Here is an 18,201-nt window from a genome sequence, read left to right as displayed (position 1 = left end):
TGCGTCGGCCGGGAATCGAACCCGGGCCACCCGCGTGGCAGGCGAGTATTCTACCACTGAACCACCGACGCCGATGCGAGTGGCCTTCAAACGTGTACTATACATAGAAAGAGTTCTTGCGCAATTCCTTTCTTGATTGTGCGTGTAGGTCAGTGCATCGCCGGCTGCGGAGGCGAGCTCTAGCGGCAACGGCTGCACCGAAGCGCTCGTTCAGCGCAACCTGCCGCTAGCGTATACGGATTACTCAAAGAACTGAGCCTATTGTCCTCTGCGTCTGCCCATGGTTTGGGAGGGGTAAAAAATATAATAAGTAACTGCGGGGAGCACGCAGGTGTTACCGGCGCTTCGCCATTAATCTTTAGCCTTAGTTCCGCATGTGCCAATGAAAAGCCACCACTGTTGTACAGTGCAAGTTCTACGCGGCCAACAGACGCTTTAGACTTTCCTCGATCATCAAGGGATGATTCTATCGAACTATTTCAGTGTTTTATTATTCCTTTATTTTCTCAGCCCTATGTTATTTTGTGCTTGTAGGGTAGTGCCTGGGTCTTCAATATGGGTCTGAAAGCAGGCACATTCGATGCAAGAAAGTACCTGAAGTGCCTCGGACCCATCGCAAAAAAAAAAAAAAAAACAAGTTCTACGTGCCGAATCGGCCGTACTAAGGCGAACCAAACTCGTCGTGCGGACACACGAAATTTCAGTTAGAAGCACCTAACTCTCCCAATACTCGGAAGAAAACAGGGATTCACTATGTGGGACGCTAAGCTGGGATCTGCTACGTAAGGGAAGCCAGTGGAGAATCGCATCGCTGTGTTAACCGGCTTCTAATCAGACACAACGATTACCCAGGCAACAATCTGTCCTTTCAGAAGTTACTTCACTCTTCGTGCATATCTGTCAAGCGGTGCTTTCGATTCGAACCCTTGAAGTGGCAGTCACAGACCTTATGAAAAAGAATAAAAGGGATCTCAGGCACTGAGTTTCACTCTTGATCATTATGAGGTGGGCACATAGGTGGGCAAGAATAGAAATCACTTAGATACATTATAGAGGGCGTTACAAATAAGTAGTAAGTCCGATTCTTGCGAAAAGTTACGAAAAGCAATTTAAAAAAGACGTTGACTCATGAGCAGTGTGTGGCAACTCTGTAGAAACAATTGAACATCTTATCCTCGAATGTGATGGTATCCATCCGGATATTGATGCATGCACCGTCACTCTTCCTGAGGCTTATAGGTTTAGAGATAACAATGTTCATGTGAATGATTCTCCGGTGGAAGTCAGAAGAAAGCGATTGGAAGGTTGGTGGCTCAAAAGCAGAGGAGTGACATAAGGTTAGAAGTGTAGGGTTAAAAATGTATTTTAAGCAAATGGACCATTTATAAACCTAGTTCTAACACCATTAAATAAATAATAATAAAAAGCCGAGCATGGTTGCAACAGCGACTAATATCTTCCTTATATCCAACCCAAGCTTGAAAAAGACGCCCTGTACGAACGGATATTTCACTTTAGTGCAGGGTTGTAAGCAGTGTTCTGGACCTGGTAAACTTTCTTTTTAAGCGATTACTGGCAGGTTATTTAACCAAGGCAAATTAGCCATTCAAAACAATTATACTTTAAAGCAAGATTTTCAATGTCAAATTTGGATGGCATGTTGATAAATGTCTGTTTCACTTGCTTTCTTAAGGTAACTTTGGCGTCGTCTCTTTTTTAGAGGCGTATACTTCAGACGCCACCACTCCCTGCGACCATCCCTTGATGAGCACAGACACTTCGCTTTGATGTAATCATGATACTGCAGCGGAAGCGTGAACTCGCCCGCCGTTCGACGACATAGTTGAGATAACTTCTTGATGTCCATCGTGGTCGCGCCCATGGTTCAACGTCGTGGTTTTAACGAAGCGAAGTGCCCACTCTCACCGCAGAAACATCGCTGTTACAGGTGAAATGGTTACAGGGAAGGCGCGAGGTCTTTAAGATCGTTCGAGGGAGCTAACGTCGCGAAGCAAGGCCACAATAACGTGATATTTTTTTAAAACCAGCTGGTATTATTTCAAACTAAAAAAAAGAGTCAATGCAAATTTACTTTGAAGAAAAAAAGTAAAACTCGAATTTCTCAACTTGCCCCACAACTTTTACATTGAAGATCCTGATATGAAGTTAGCGATAAAAAGTTAGCTAATACATAATCGTTAATTAAAAAATCTGAAAAATAAAAAAATCTGTTTTCCTGGTCAGGACGACTCCTTATGACGGCGGTAAAATTCTCATCTATCCGGTGAGGAATAGGCATATGGTCTTGCTGAATATTGATGCGCCATTAAAAGTGTTGTGTCTGGGTTTTTGTCTTCTGTAAGTGTGGGAGAGTTTTGTCAGGCTTTCAGCAAACACTGTCATGCTGATATTGAAGCCAAAGCTTCCCAACGGGACCTGGGCCTTCAATCGCGGAACGTGTAAATTTGACCCGAAGCTGAGCTAGAGGTCAAAGCATGAAAAAGAGAAAAATTAATTGAATCAATATCAATGATTGGGAGTCGAACCCGCGGCTTCGCGAACAGATCCCCTTTAAAGGCCGCTCAGCGAGACCACTTCCCTCCCCCACTGCATCGTTCTGTCTACTTCGGGCTCATGGGTGAAGATGTTTTAAGGCGAGTGCGTAAAATGTCAATTTATCCTTGCACCAAAACACTTTTTCTATAAATTACACACTGAAACTCTACCTGTAAACACGCGGCTCATGGGAAAAACATTTTTATGTCTTTTGTGAACTGCCGCTTGTGCAATGTGCCGGAAACAACTGAACATGATTTTATAGACTGCAAAGACGCGATTTTGTTTTGGGATGTGCTGCACAGGACGCTACAGAAAAATTTTCTCCTAAATTCGTGATTGGTGTCATTGCACAGGCATTATTGCACTGTACTGAATAAATAGAGATCTTAATGAATAGGAAGCTTCTAAAAAAAAGCGCGAGCAGTTAATAAACAAAGAGTAGACTCTATAATAGCGACGCGATTCTTTGCAAGATTGCGTCCCGTTCGCCACGCAAAGGACAAAAACTTCAGATGCACCTCTCGCACTTTATTTCAAAAGTTTTTAATACATTCTTCTTTAATTTACAAGCTGAAACCTTACCGGCCAAAACTTGGCTAGAGTATCATGGTGCTTCCGTCCCGGCGTGATCGAAATGTCCGCTTTCTAGAAAGCCAGTTATAGCAGAGCACCACTTTTATGATCGCTGAGATACTGCACTCTAGTGGGACATTCTGCTGGAGAAAGTCGTACCATTGACAGCACGGAGAATTCGTTTCCTAGCAGTTGAACCAGATGTAATGAAGTAATCAAATGCGACCAGTTGTTGGACTTCATAGCATTTGGCGGAACGGTATGGCTGCCCGGCACTGTGACCAAAGTGCATAGTCGGTGCATTGTTACTTTGGACCAAGTGTATGCCCTCAAGCAGAAGTACTGTGGCTCATATTTATGAGTCCATGGACGCGCTTGAAAGAATGAGAGTCCATTGGATATATTTGACTATCCAACTGCGTGGTAGCCATAAATATTTAATCACTCCTGTATGCTTTATACCTGCTCAAGCTGCGCTGAGAAAGAGAGAGAGAGACTTTAATGAATACAGGAGAGATCGCCCTGGTTGACAGCCTGGCATGCTACTCCAGGTTGCAACGAGGCGACTGTACTGAGGCCATGCAGTAGCGCGCTCTGCGTCGGCGCAAACTCGGAGCGTTCTAAGAGTTGTTTTTTTTTTTTCGTACAGAATACATTTCTGGCTACGCAGCACCTTTTTTTTAGTCAAGAAATTAAAGTCCATGTTTCTTTTCGCGTCCACTAGGCAGAAAAGCAAAACAATGTCAGTCGCTCTATCGACACGTTTTAAATGGGCTGAATTGAAGGGCAGCAAAGGCTTACTATTTTAACGTTCATACGCTCATCATGCACGATCGGGATGAAAGCAGGAGCTTATGTACTAAAGCATAAATTTGTTATTTGAAGGTAGATCGAAGGCTGAACAGAAATCTATCGCAACAATGTTATTTTTACATCTCTAGGCGCCGTAATCATAAAAGATAAAAAAGAGGCAGAAATGTTCTCGGTAACCTGCGTTTTCACAGTAGTAGCGGCCATTACGGTATCTAATTCAAGGATCATGTGATCTGAGGAGATTAATGCTGCCTGATTAAAACTCCCCTGTATTTTGTTCTCAGAGTAGTGGTTCGCTGTCAGAAGACGTAGCCAACATGGTTTGCACCCCGGTTAGTGAAAGGGGCGTGCTTCGCGGAGTACGATAGGCGCTCGCTCTGTTCCTAGAATTGGTATACTTACTCTAGGCCGCTATCCCTACGGCTACCTTTCAGTTGATTGCCTTGAGCGCAGTGTTATCAGACTGGGATGGTGCCGTGTGCACGAGCCGCGTGCTGTTATCGCCCGTGATCAACCGTTCCAAGCGGGAACCGCCTATAGATGGCAGTGCACTCGCTTCCCAGTGTTCTGTACGCACGTTGCCCAGCATTCGTGGCTTGCCTACTTCCTCTAAAGCCCTTCAAACCTCAGGGGCTTCAACTTCCCTGCCTCGCCTCTGCTCTAGCGCTACGTAATTCATAGTACGTGATTCGTACTAGCGCTACGTAATGCATCAGCTGCTGCTGCCGAACGGCGTCCTTTTATTTCGAACTCCGCACTATAGTGATATTCTAGGCACTATGTCCGCACTGTTCGAAGTAATTTCAGCCCCCTTCGACCTCTAATTCTCATGTTTCGAATACGTGAGAGTAATTCCCGCCAGTCGTTAGAAGCACCATTCTCAAGCGTGAAGAAATAAAAAAAAGGCAATGCGTCGGACGGGAATCGAACCCGGGCCACCCGCGTGGCAGGCGAGTATTCTACCACTGAACCACCGACGCCGATGTGAGCGGCCTTCAAGCATATACTATACATAGAAAGAGTTCTTGCGCAATTCCTTTCTTGACTGTGCGTGTAGGTCAGTGCAGCGGCGAGCGCCGGCTGCGCAGGTGAGCTCTAGCGGCAACGGCTGCACCGAAGCGCTCGTGCAGCGCAACCTGCCCCTAGCGTATACGGATTACTCATAGATCGGAGCCCATTGTCCTGTGCGTCTGCACGTGGTAAAGGTAAAACACAAATAATAACTAACTGCGGGAAGCACGCAGGAGTTACTGACTCTTCCCCATTAATCTTTGGCCTTAGTTCCGTATGTGCGAATGAAAAGCCACCACTGTTGTACAGTGCAAGTTCTACGCGGCCAACAGACACTTTAGACTTTCCTGGATCTCCTGGGGATGATTTTACCGCATTATTTCAGTGTCTTATTTTTTCGCTATTTTCTCAGCCATTACGTTATTTTGTGCTTGCAGGGTAGTAGCTGGGTCTTAAATATGGGTCTGAAAGCAGGCACATTCGATGCAAGAATGTACCTGAAGTGCCTCGCACCCTTCGCAAAAAAAAAAAAAAACAAGTTCCATGTGCCGAATCGGCCGTACTAAGGCGAACCAATTTCGTCGTGCGGAGACACGAAATTTCAGTTAGAAGCACCTAACTCTCCTAACACTCAGAAGAAAACAGGGATTGACCATGTGGGCACGCTAAGCTGGGGTATGCCACGTAAGGGAAGCCAATGGAGAATCGCATCGCTGTTTTAACCGGCTTCTAATCAGACACAACGATTACCCATGCAACAATCTGTCCTTTCAGAGGTTACTGCTCGTGCATATCTGTCAAGCGGTGCTATCGATTCGAACCCTTAAAGTTGCAGTCACTGACCTTATAAAAAAGAATAAAAGGGATCTAAGGCACTGAGTTTCGTTCTTGATCATTATGAGGTGGGCAAGAATAGAAATCACCTAAATACATTATAGCGGGAGTTACAATTAAGTAGTAAGCCCTATTCTTTAAAACCTTAACCAAGAAGATGACACTTGAGCAGTGTGTGGTAACTCTGTAGAAATATTTGAGCATCTTATACACGAATGTGATAGTATCCATCCGGATATTGATGCAGGCACCGTCACTCTTCCTGAGGCTTATAGGTTTAGAGATAACAATGTTCATGTGAATGATTCTCCGGTGGAAGTCAGAAGAAAGCGATTGGAAGGTTGGTGGCTCAAAAGCAGAGGAGTGACATAAGGTTAGCAGTGTAGGGTTAAAAATGTACTTTAAGCAAATGGCCTATTTATAAACCTAGTTCTAACACCATTAAATAAATAATAAAAAAAAGCCGAGCATGGTTGCAACAGCGACTAATATCTTCCTTATATCCAACCCAAGCTTGAATAAGACGCCCTGTACGAACGGATATTTCACTTTAGTGCAGGGTTGTAAGCAGTGTTCTGGACCTGGTAAACTTTCTTTTTAAGTGATTACTGGCAGGTTATTTAACCAAGGCAAATTAGCCATTCAAAACAATTATACTTTAAAGCAAGATTTTCAATGTCAAATTTGTATGGCATGTTGATAAATGTCTGTTTCACCTGCTTTCTTAAGGTAACTTTGGCGTCGTCTCTTTTTTAGAGGCGTATACTTAAGACGCCACCACTCCCTGCGACCATCCTTTGATGAGCACAGACACTTCGCTTTGATGTATTCACGATACTGCAGCGGAAGCGTGAACTCGCCCGCCGTTCGACCACATAGTTGAGATAACTTCTTGATGTCCATCGTGGTCACGCCTATGGTTCAACGTCGTGGTTTTAACGAAGCGAAGTGCCCGCTCTCACCGCAGAAACATCGCTGTTACAGGTGAAATGGTTACAGGGAAGGCGCGAGGTCTTTAAGATCGTTCGAGGGGGCTAACGTCGCGAAGCAAGGCCACAATAACGTGATATTTTTTAAAACCAGCTGGTATTATTTCAAACTAAAAAAGAGTCAATGCAAATTTACTTTGAAGAAAAAAAGTAAAACTCGAATTTCTCAACTTGCCCCACAACTTTTACATTGAAGATCTTGATATGAAGTTGGCGATAAAAAGTTAGTTAATACATAATCGTTAATTAAAAAATCTGAAAAATAAAAAAATCTGTTTTCCTGGTCAGGACGACTCCTTATGACGGCGGTAAAATTCTCATCTATCCGGTGAGTAATAGGCATATGGTCTTGCTGAATATTCATGCGCCATTAAAAGTCTTGTGTCTGGGTTTTTGTCTTTTGTAAGTATGGCAGAGTTTTGTCAGGCTGTCAGCAAACACTGTCATGCTGATATTGAAGCGAAAGCTTCCCTACGGGACCTGGGCCTTCAATCGCGGAACGTGTAAATTTGACCCGAAGCTGAGCTAGAGGTCAAAGCATGAAAAAGAGAAAAATTAATTGAATCAATATCAATGATTGGGAGTCGAACCCGCGGCTGTGCAAACAGATCCCCATTAAAGGCCGCTCAGCGAGACCACTTCCCTCCCCCACTGTATCGCTCTGTCTACTTCGGGCTCATGGTTGAAGATGTTTTAAAGCGAGTGCGTAAAATGCCAATTTATCCTTGCACCAAAACATTTTTTCTATAAATTACACACTGAAACTCTACCTGTAAATACGTGGCTCATGGGAAAAACATTTTTATGTCTTTTGTGAACTGCCGCTTGTGCAATGTGCCGGAAACAACTGAACATGATTTTATAGACTGCAAAGACGCGATTTTGTTTTGGGGTGTGCTGCACAGGACGCTACAGAAAAATTTTCTCCTAAATTCGTGATTGGTGTCTTTTCACAGGCATTATTGCACTGTACTGAATAAATAGAGATCTTAATGAATAGGAAGCTTCTAAAAAAAAGCGCGAGCAGTTAATAAACAGAGAGTAGACTCTATAATAGCGACGCGATTCTTTGCAAGATTGTGTACCGTTCGCCACGCAAAGGACAAAAACTTCAGACGCACCTCTCGCACTTTATTTCAAAAGTTTTTAATACATTCTTCTTTAATTTACAAGCTGAAACCTTACCGGCCAAAACTTGGCTAGAGTATCATGGTATTTTCGTCCCGGCTTGATCGAAATGTCCGCTTTCTAGAAAGTCAGTTATAGCAGAACACCTCTTTTAGGATTGCTGAGATATTGCACTCTAGTGGGACATTCTGCTGGAGAAAGACGTACCATTGACAGCACGGAGAATTCGTTTCCTAGCAGTTGAACCAGATGTAATGAAGTAATGAAATGCGACCAGTTGTTGGACTTCATAGCATTTGGCGGAACGGTATGGCTGCCCGGCACTGTGACCAAAGTGCATAGTCGGTGCATTGTTACTTTGAACCAAGTGTATGCCCTCAAGCAGGAGTACTGTGGCTCAGATTTATGAGTCCACGGACGCGCTTGAAAGAATGAGAGTCCATTGGATATATTTGACTATCCAAGTGCGTGGTAGCCATAAATATTTAATCATCCCTGTATGCTTTATACCTCCTCAAGTTGCGCTGAGAAAGAGAGAGAGGGAGACTTTAATGAATACAGGAGAGGTCGCCCTGGTTGAGAGCCTGGCATGCTACTCCCGGTTGCAACGAGGCGACTGTACTGAGGTCACAGTTGCGCGCTCTGCGTTGGCGGAAATTCGGAGCGTTCTAAGAGTTTTTTTTTTTCGTACAGAATACATTTCTGGCTACGCAGCACCTTCTTTTTAGTCAAGAAATTAAAGTCCATGTCTCTTTTCGCGTCCACTAGGCAAAAAAGCAAAACAATGACAGTCGCTCTTTCGACACGTTTTAAATGGTCTGAATTGAAGGGCAGCAAAGGCTTACTATTTTAACGTTCATACGCTCATCATGCGCGACCGGGATGAAAGCAGGAGCTTATGTACTAAAGCATAAATTTGTTATTTGAAGGTAGATCGAAGATTGAACAGAAATCTATCGCAACAAAGTTATTTTTACACCTCTAGGCGCCGTAATCATAAAGCATAAAACGAGGCATAAATTTCATTTCATTTCATTTATTTTCCTTAAAGGCCCGGTGAGGGGCATTACATAAGGGGGTAACCTGCGTTTTGACAGTAATAGCGGCCATTACGGTACCTAATTCAAGGATCATGTGATCTGAGAAGATTAGTGCTGCCTGATTAAAACTCCCCTGTATTTTGTTCTCAGAGTAGTGGTTCGCTGTCAGAAGAGGTAGCCAACATGGTTTGCACCACGGTTAGTGAAAGGGGCGTGCTTCGCGGAGTACGACAGGCGCTCGCTTTGTTCCTAGAATTGGCATATTTATTCTATGCCACTATCCCTATGGCTACCTTTCAGTTGATTGCCTTGAGCGTAGTGTTATCAGACGGGGATAGTGCCGTGTGCACGAGCCGCTTGCTGTTATCGCCCGTGATCAACCGTTCCAAGCGTAAACCGCCTACAGATGGCAGTGCACTCGCTTCCCAGAGTTCTGTACGCACGTTGCCCAGCATTCGTGGCTTGCCTACTTCCTCTAAAGCGCTTCAAACCCCAGGGGCTTCAACTTCCCTGCCTCGCCTCTGCTCTAGCGCTACGTAATTCATAGAGCGTAATTCGTACTAGCGCTACGTAATTCATCAGCTGCTGCTGCCGAATGGCGTCCCTTTAATTCGAACTCCGCACTATAGTGATATTCTAGGCATCTAGAATATCACTATAGTGCCCGCCAAAACGTGTTGTTCTAGGCACTATGTCCGCACAGTTCGAAGTAATTTCAGCCTCCTTCGACCTCTAATTCTCATGTTTCGAATACGTGAGAGTAATTCCCGCCAGTCGTTAGAAGCACCATTCTCAAGCGTGACGAAATAAAAAAAAGGCAATGCGTCGGCCGGGAATCGAACCCGGGCCACCCGCGTGGCAGGCGAGTATTCTACCACTGAACCACCGACGCCGTTGTGAGTGGCCTTCAAACGTGTACTGTACATAGAAATAGTTCTTGCGCAATTCCTTCCTTGACTGTGCATGTAGGTCAGTGCAGCGGCGAGCGCCGGTTGCGAAGGTGAGTTCTAGCGGCAACGGCTGCACCGAAGCGCTCGTGCAGCGCAGCCTGCCCCTAGCATATGGATTACTCAAAGAATTGAGCCGATTGTCCTGTGTGTCTGCACATGGTATAGATAAAAAAAAACAAATAATAACTAACTGCGGGAAGCACGCCGGTGTTACTGACTTTTCCCCATTAATCTTTAGCCTTAGTTCCGTATGTGCGAATGAAAAGCCACCGCTGCTGTACAGTGCAAGTTCTACGCGGCCAACAGACACTTTAGACTTTCCTGGATCTCCTAGGGATGATTTTACCGCATTATTTCAGTGTCTTATTTTTTCGCTATTTTCTCAGCCATTACGTTATTTTGTGCTTGCAGGGTAGTAGCTGGGTCTTCAATTTGGGTCTGAAAGCAGGGACATTCGATGCAAGAAAGTACCTAAAGTGCCTTGAGCCCTTCGCAAAAAAAAAAAAAAAGTTCCACGTGCCGAATCGGCCGTACTAAGGCGAACCAATCTCGTCGTGCGGAGACACGAAATTTCAGTTGGAAACACCTAACACTCCAAATACTAAAATGAAAACAGGGATTTACCGTGTGGGCACGCTAAGCTGGGATATGCTACGTAAGAGAAGCAAATGGATAATCGCATCGCTGTATTAACCGGCTTCTAATCAGACACCACTATTACCCAGACAACAATCTGTCCTTTCAGAGGTTACTGCTCGTGCATATCTGTCAAGCGGTGCTTTCAATTCGAACTCTTGAAGTTGCAGAGTTCCTTATGAAAAAGAATAAAAAGGGATCTCAGGAACTGAGTTTTGCGGGCAAGAATAGAAATCACCTAAATACACAATAGAGGGCGTTACAGTTAAGTAGTAAGTTAGGAGGGTAGATGTGTAGGCCAGTTGGTGAGACATGAAGGAGCTAAACACCGCAGCGGACACGGGACAGAGAAAGAAGACGACACAGGGCGGTACTTGCAACTAAAATTTTATTTGAAACTTCATGGCTTTTTAAAGACAGAGGCACGTGTGATCTTACAATCAGGTAAAAAAGAATGAATGAAAAGCAGCAGATAACGAGACCTAACTGACAACAATGCACATTGAAGTTATGCAATGCTCATCATGCGAGTCACAATCTACAGATATCAGAAGTGTTAAACCGTCGACCGCATGTGGAAGCATGAAAACCACAAGACAAAAGAAGGAAAAGAACGTCAAAAGGAAGCAACCCAACCTGTTACCTGTCAAGGAAACCCAGTTCTTTTTGGAGGATGGAAACCGAAGGCGAGCTAACGCATTCATCCGGTTGCGAGCGCAAGATGGCAATGGCCTCAACAATCTCTCTCTCAAGCTGCCCCTTCCTTCTTCCAACAATCTGGGTCTGGCTGAAATTAGGGCAACAACCCCGACACCTGCGGCAATGAACAGGCAGATTCGAACCCCCCGTCTCCCCCAAGGAACGCGCGTGTTCTCTCAAGCGATCATTTAAGCACCTACCGGTTTTTCCAATATAAAAACGCCCACAACTGAGGGGACTCTTGTAGATTACCCCTGTTGCACATGCGACACGCTTCCTTCCTTTAATTAGTAAGCCCGATTCTTACGACAAGTTACGAAAAGCAATTTAAAAAAGACGATGACTCATGAGCAGTGTGTGGTAACTCTGTAGAAACAAATGAACATCGTATACTCGAACGTGATGGTATCCATCCGGATGTTGATGCATGCACAGTCACTCTTCCTGAGGCCATATAGGTTTAGAGATAACAATGGTCATGTGACTGAATCTGCGGTGGAAGTCAGAGGAAAGCGATTGGAAGATTGGTGGCTCAAAAGCAGAGGAGTGACATAAGGTTAGAAGTATAGGGTTTAAAATGTATTTTAAGGAAATGGCTAATTTATAGACGGAGTTATAACACCGTTAAATAAATAATTTAAAAAGCCGAGCATGATGGCTACAGCGACCACACCGTTTCAAAGGGGACGCTCCTATTTTCCTTATATCCAACTCAAGCTTGAAAAAGACGCCCTGTACGAACGGATATTTCACTTTAGTGCAGGGTTGTAAGCAGTGTTCTGGACCTGGTAAACTTTCTTTTTAAGTGATTACTGGAAGTTACTTAACCAAGGCAAATTAGCCATTTAAAACAATTATACTTTAAAGCAAGCTTTTCAATGTCAAATTTGTACGGCATGTTGATAAATGTCTCTTTCACCTGCTTTCTTAAGGTAACTTTGGCGTCGTCTCTTTTTTGGAGCCGTATACTAAAGACGCCACCAATCCCTGCGACCATCCTTTGATGAGCACAGACACTTCGCTTTGATCTAATCATGATACTGCAGTGGAAGCGCGACCCCGCCCTCCGTTCTACGGCATAGTTGAGAAAACTCCTTGATGTCCATCGTGGTCACGCCTATGGTTCAACGTCGTGGTTTAAAGGAAGCGAAGTTCCCGCGCTCACTGCACAAAAATCGCTGTGACCGATGAAATGTTTCTACGCGGTTGCTTTGCGCTATCGAGTTCCTTCATCTGGCGCGACGGTCGTTCGAGGAGCTAACATCGTGAAACAAGGCCACAGTAACGTGACATTTTTTAAAACCGGCTGGTATTATTTGAAACTTAAAAAAAGAAACGTGGCAAATTTTCTTTGAAGAAAAAAAAGTAAAAATTGAATTTCTCAACTTGCCCCACAAATTTACATTGAAAATCTTGATTTGAAGCTAGCGATAAAAAGTTAGCTAACATATAATCATGAATTAAAAAATTGTGAGGCTCAGCTTGGCTAAGCCTGGGGAATGCGAAGCATATTAGTGGCTAGGCTTGGTAATACATGGCTTTCCTTGGTTTAATACTTGGTCATTTTAATACAACCACTAGAAGCCTGCGTCGTGGGGGAAGACAACGGCATGGCTACAGCGGAACGCCGACTAACCCCGAGACGCGCGTTGGGTGAGCGCCTGGATTGCCACGGAAGCCGCGTCTGCCTGCCCGGTGGAGCGAGCGTTTCACCTACACCGAGTGTGAACGCGCGTTCGAAATGCGCGGGAATGCGCGGGTGTGACGGCTAGGGGTCCCACGGCGACGGCGCGAGGTGGAGGCCGGCTCTCTCATCCGATGTCACGTGGTGTCACGTCATGGTGTCACGTGGCGTGACGGCTAGGGGTCCCACGGCGACGGCGCGAGGTGGAGGCCGGCTCTCTCATCCGATGTCACGTGGGGGTCCCACGGCGACGGCGTGAGTGGTAGCTCTAGCAATATGCTTCGCATAAAATCTGTTTTCCCTGTCAGGACGACTCCTTATGACGGCGGCATAATTCTCATCTATCCGGTTAGTAATAGGTCTGGTCTTGCTGAATATTGATGCGCCATTAAAAGTCTTGTATCTGGGTTTTTGTCTTCTGTAAGTATGGCTCATTTTGCTCAGGCTGTCAGCAGCAACTCTCATGCTGATATTGAAACAAAAGCTTTTCTACCGGGACCTCGGCCTTCAATCGCGGAACGTGTAAATATGACCCACAGCTGAGCTAGAGGTGAAAGCATGAAAAAGTGAAAAATTAATTGAATCAATATCAATGACTGGGAGTCGAACCCGCGGCTTCGCGAACAGATCCCCATTAAAGGCCGCTCAGCGAGACCACTTCCCGCCCCACTGCATCGTTGTGTCTACTTTGGGCTCACGGGTGAAGATGTTTTAAAGCGAGTGCGTAAAATGCCAATTTATCCTTGCACCAAAACATTTTTGTACAAAATAAAACACACTGAAACTCTACCTGTCAACACGTGGCTCAATAGGAAAAACATTTTTATGTCTTTTGTAAATTGCCGCTTGTGCAATGTGCCTGAAACGATTGAACATGATTTTATAGACTGCAATGACGCGATTTTGTTTTGGGATGTGCTGCACAGGACGCTGCAGAAAAATTTTCTCCTAAATTCGTAATTGGTGTCTTTGTACAGGCATTATTGCACTGTACTGAATAAATAGAGATCTTAATGAATAGGAAGCTTCTCAAAAAAAAAAGCGCGAGCAGTTAATAAACAAAGAGTAGACTCTACAATAGCGACGCGATTCTTTGCAAGATTGCGTCCCGTTCGCCCCGCAAAGGACAAACTTCAAATGCACCTCTCGCACTTTATTTCAAAAGTTCTTAATACATTCTTATCTAATTTACAAGCTGAAACCTTAGCGGCCAAAACTTGGCTAGAGTATCATGGTGCTTCCGTCCCGTCGTGATCGAACTGCCCGCTTTCTAGAAAGACAGCTGTAGTAGAGAACGTCTTTCATGATTGCTGAGATACTGCGCTCTAGTCGGACATTTTGCTGGAGAAAGACGTACCGTTGACAGCGCGGAGAATTCGTTTCCTAGCAGTTGAACCAGATGTAATGAAGTAATCAAGTGCAACCAGTTGTTGGACTTCATAGCATTTGGCGGAACGGTATGGCTGCCCGGTACTGTGACCAAAGTGCACAGTCGGTGCATTGTTACTTTGGACCAAGTGTATGTCCTGAGGCAGCAGGACTGTGGCGCAGAACTATGAGTCCAAGGACACGCTTGAAAGAATGAGAGTCCATTAGATATGGTTGACTATCCAAGTGCGTGGTAGCCATAAATATTTAATCATCCCTGTATCCTTTGTACCTGCTCAAGTTGCGTTGAGAGAAAGAGACTTTAATGAATACAGGAGAGGTATGCCTGGTTATGAGAATAGCATATGCTACTCCAGGTTGCAACGAGGCGACTGTACTGAGGCCAGTTGCGCGCTCTGCGTCGGCGCAAACTCGGAACGTAAGTTTTTTTGGTTTTTTTCGTAGAGAATACATTTCTGGATACGCAGCACCTTCTTTTCAGCCAAGCCACTGAAGTCCATGTGTCTTTCCGCGCCCACTACGCAAAAAAAGCAAAACAATGCCAGTTCCTCTGTCGACACGTTTCAAATGGGCTGAATTGAAGGGCACCAGAGGATTACTATTTTAACGTTCATACGCTCAACATGCATGACCGGGGTGAAAGCAGGAGCTTTTGTAATAAAGCATAAACTTGTTATTTGAAGGTAGATCGAAGATTAAAACAAGCAATTTAAGCCTTAGTCGGAGCAGTGAAAATATTTTAAAATTCCTGGATTCAAATGAACGTTGGAGACTGTCAATAAAAATCAGTGAGCCAACTTCGTATCTAAATGTCGCTACCTGCATATTGTCTAAGTATTTCTTGACCGACTGATCTGGTTTTACTAAAAAGAGGTCACTTGGTATCGGGGCGACACAAGAGCAGGCACATATCACTTACCAGAATATACGTAGTTATTAGGTAATATGATAAAAAGATCTAGAAAACTGCTAGCTGTGATCCCTGCTGAGTTTTCAAATGCCAAACTTCCAAACAGGTCAATAAGTTCAACGCAGCTTAGTAACAAACTACAAGGCAGTAATTAATAGATGTTTTCAACATCAATCGACAGCTCACGCAGGCGATCAATGTTGCCAGAGTGCACAAGGCCCAGAACTTCACTTAAGTCATTAGCTTAAAAAGCCGCCGCGGTGGCTCAGTGGTTATGGTGCTCGGCTGCTGTCCCGAAAGACGCGGGTTCAATCCCGGCCGCGGCGGCTAGAATTTCTTTGGAGGAGAAATTCTAGAGGCCCGTGTACTGTGCGATGTCAGTGCACGTTAAAGAACACCAGGTGGTCGAAATTTTCGGAGCTAAACCAAACCATAAGCTTAAAAAGATTGATCTCAATCTTCTCTCCCCCCTCTTTGTATCACGACAATGCCACAACGCTTGCACAAAGAAATGTGCAAAAGGAACAGAAATCTATCGCAACAGTTATTTTTATACCTGTACGCGCCATATTCATAAAAAAAAAAACGAGGAAGAAATGTACTCGGTAACCTGCGTTTTCACATTAATAGCGGCCACTACCGTATCTAATTCAAGGATCATGTGATCTGAGGAGATTAATGCTGCCTGGTTAAAATTCCCCTGTATTTTGTTCTCAGAGCAGTGGTTCGCTGTCAGAAGACGTAGCCAATATGGTTTGCACCATCGTTAGTGAAAGGCGCGTGCTTCTTGAGTACGACAGGCGTATGCCACTATCCCTACGGCTACCTTTCAGTTGATTGCCTTGAGCGTAGTGTTACCAGACGGGGATAGTGCCGTGTGCTCGAGCCGCTTGCTGTTATCGCCCGTGATCAACCGTTCCAAGCGTAAACCGCCTATAGATGGCAGTGCACTCGCTTCCCAGAGTTCTGTACGCACGTTGCCCAGCATTCGTGGCTTGCCTACTTCCTCTAAAGCGCTTCAAACCTCAGGGGCTTCAACTTCCCTGCCTCGCCTCTGCTCTAGCGCTACGTAATTCATAGAACGCAATTCGTACTAGCGCTACGTAATTCATCAGCTGCTGCTGCCGAATGGCGTCCCTTTAATTCGAACTCCGCACTATAGTGATATTCTAGGCATCTTGATCAAACAGCGCGAACGAAGACGAGCACAAAAGACAAGAAAACGGACGACACGGCGCTGATGTCAGCGCAGTGTCAGCGCCGTGTCGTCCGTTTTCTTGTCTTTTGTGATCATCTTTGTTTGCGCTGTTTGTTCAAGATGCTTGACCAACTAGCCCGCCAAAACGTGTTGTTCTAGGCACTATGTCCGCACAGTTAGAAATAATTTCAGCCCCCTTCGACCTCTAATTCTCATGTTTCGAATACGTGAGAGTAATTCCCGCCAGTCGTTAGAAGCACCACTCTCAAGCGTGACGAAATAAAAAAAAAGGCAATGCGTCGGCCGGGAATCGAACCCGGGCCACCCGCGTGGCAGGCGAGTATTCTACCACTGAACCGCCGACGCCGATGTGAGCGGCCTTCAAACGTGTACCATACATAGAAATAGTTCTTGCGCAATCCCTTTCTTGATTGTGCATGTAGGTCAGTGCAGCGGCGAGCGCCGGCTGCGGAGGTGAGCTCTAGCGGCAACGGCTGCACCGAAGCGCTCGTTCAGCGCAGCCTGCCGCTACCGTATACGGATTACTCAAAGAACTGAGCCCATTGTCCTGTGTGTCTGCACATGGTATAGGTAAAAAAACAAATAATAACTAACTGCGGGAAGCACGCCGGTGTTACTGACTTTTCCCCATTAATCTTTAGCCTTAGTTCCGTATGTGCGAATGAAAAGCCACCACTGTTGTACAGTGCAAGTTCTACGCGGCCAACAGACGCTTTAGACTTTCCTGGATCTCCTAGGGATGATTTTATCGCATTATTTCAGTATTTTACTTTTTCGCTTTTTTCACAACCATTACGTTATTTTGTGCTTGCAGGGTAGCAGCTGGGTCTTCAATATGGGTCTGAGAGCAGGCACATTCGATGCAAGAAAGTACCTGAAGTGCCTCTAACCATTCGCAAAAAAAACAAAAGTTCCACGTGCCGAATATGCCGTGGCGAACCAATCTCGTCGTGCGGAGACACGAAATTTCAGTTAGAAGCACCTAACTCTCCAAACACTCAGAAGAACTTATTGACCATGTGGGCACGCTAAGCTGGGGTATGCTACGTAAGGGAAGCCAATGGAGAATCGCATCGCTGTTTTAACCGGCTTCTAATAAGACACAACGATTACCCATGCAACAATCTGTCCTTTCAGAGGTTACTGCTCGTGCATATCTGTCAAGCGGTGCTATCGATTCGAACCCTTGAAGTTGCAGTCACTGACCTTATAAAAAAGAATAAAAGGGATCTCAGGCACTGAGTTTCGCTCTTGATCATTATGAGGTGGGCAAGAATAGAAATCACTTAGATACATTATAGAGGGCGTTACAAATAAGTAGTAAGCCCGATTCTTGCGAAAAGTTACGAAAAGCAATTTAAAAAAGACGATGACTCATGAGCAGTCTGTGGTAACTCTGTAGAAACAATTGAACATCTTATACTCGAATGTGATGGTATCCATCCGGATATTGATGCATGCACAGTCACTCTTCCTGAGGCCATATAGGTTTAGAGATAACAATGTTCATGTGACTGAATCTGCAGTGGAAGTCAGAGGAAAGCCATTGGAAGATTGGTGGCTCAAAAGCATAGGAGTGACATAAGGTTAGAAGTGTAGGGTTAAAAATGTATATTAAGCAAATGGCCCATTTATAGACTTGGTTCTAACACCATTAAATAAATAATAAAAAAAGCCGAGCATGGTTGCAACAGCGACTAATATCTTCCTTATATCCAACCCAAGCTTGAAAAAGACGCCCTGTACGAACGGATATTTCACTTTAGT

At 44.8% G+C, this 18,201-nt stretch overlaps 2 non-coding genes across 2 annotated transcripts; both read right to left on the bottom strand.

Moving 5' to 3' along the window:
- TRNAG-GCC (transfer RNA glycine (anticodon GCC)) lies at window positions 1–71 on the bottom strand. Its single transcript has one exon. It is a non-coding gene; the product is annotated as a tRNA-Gly (tRNA).
- Window positions 72–9,768: 9,697 nt separating this feature from the next.
- Window positions 9,769–9,839, bottom strand: TRNAG-GCC (transfer RNA glycine (anticodon GCC)). The gene has a single exon. It is a non-coding gene; the product is annotated as a tRNA-Gly (tRNA).
- Between the last annotated feature and the right edge of the window lie 8,362 nt (window positions 9,840–18,201).

Source organism: Amblyomma mixtum, chromosome 1 (genome assembly GCF_055824585.1).
Source record: "Amblyomma mixtum isolate Tamu chromosome 1, ASM5582458v1, whole genome shotgun sequence".
NCBI lineage: Eukaryota > Metazoa > Arthropoda > Arachnida > Ixodida > Ixodidae > Amblyomma > Amblyomma mixtum.
Note: the sequence above shows the minus strand (reverse complement) of the source record. Positions and strands in the feature narration are given on the sequence as shown.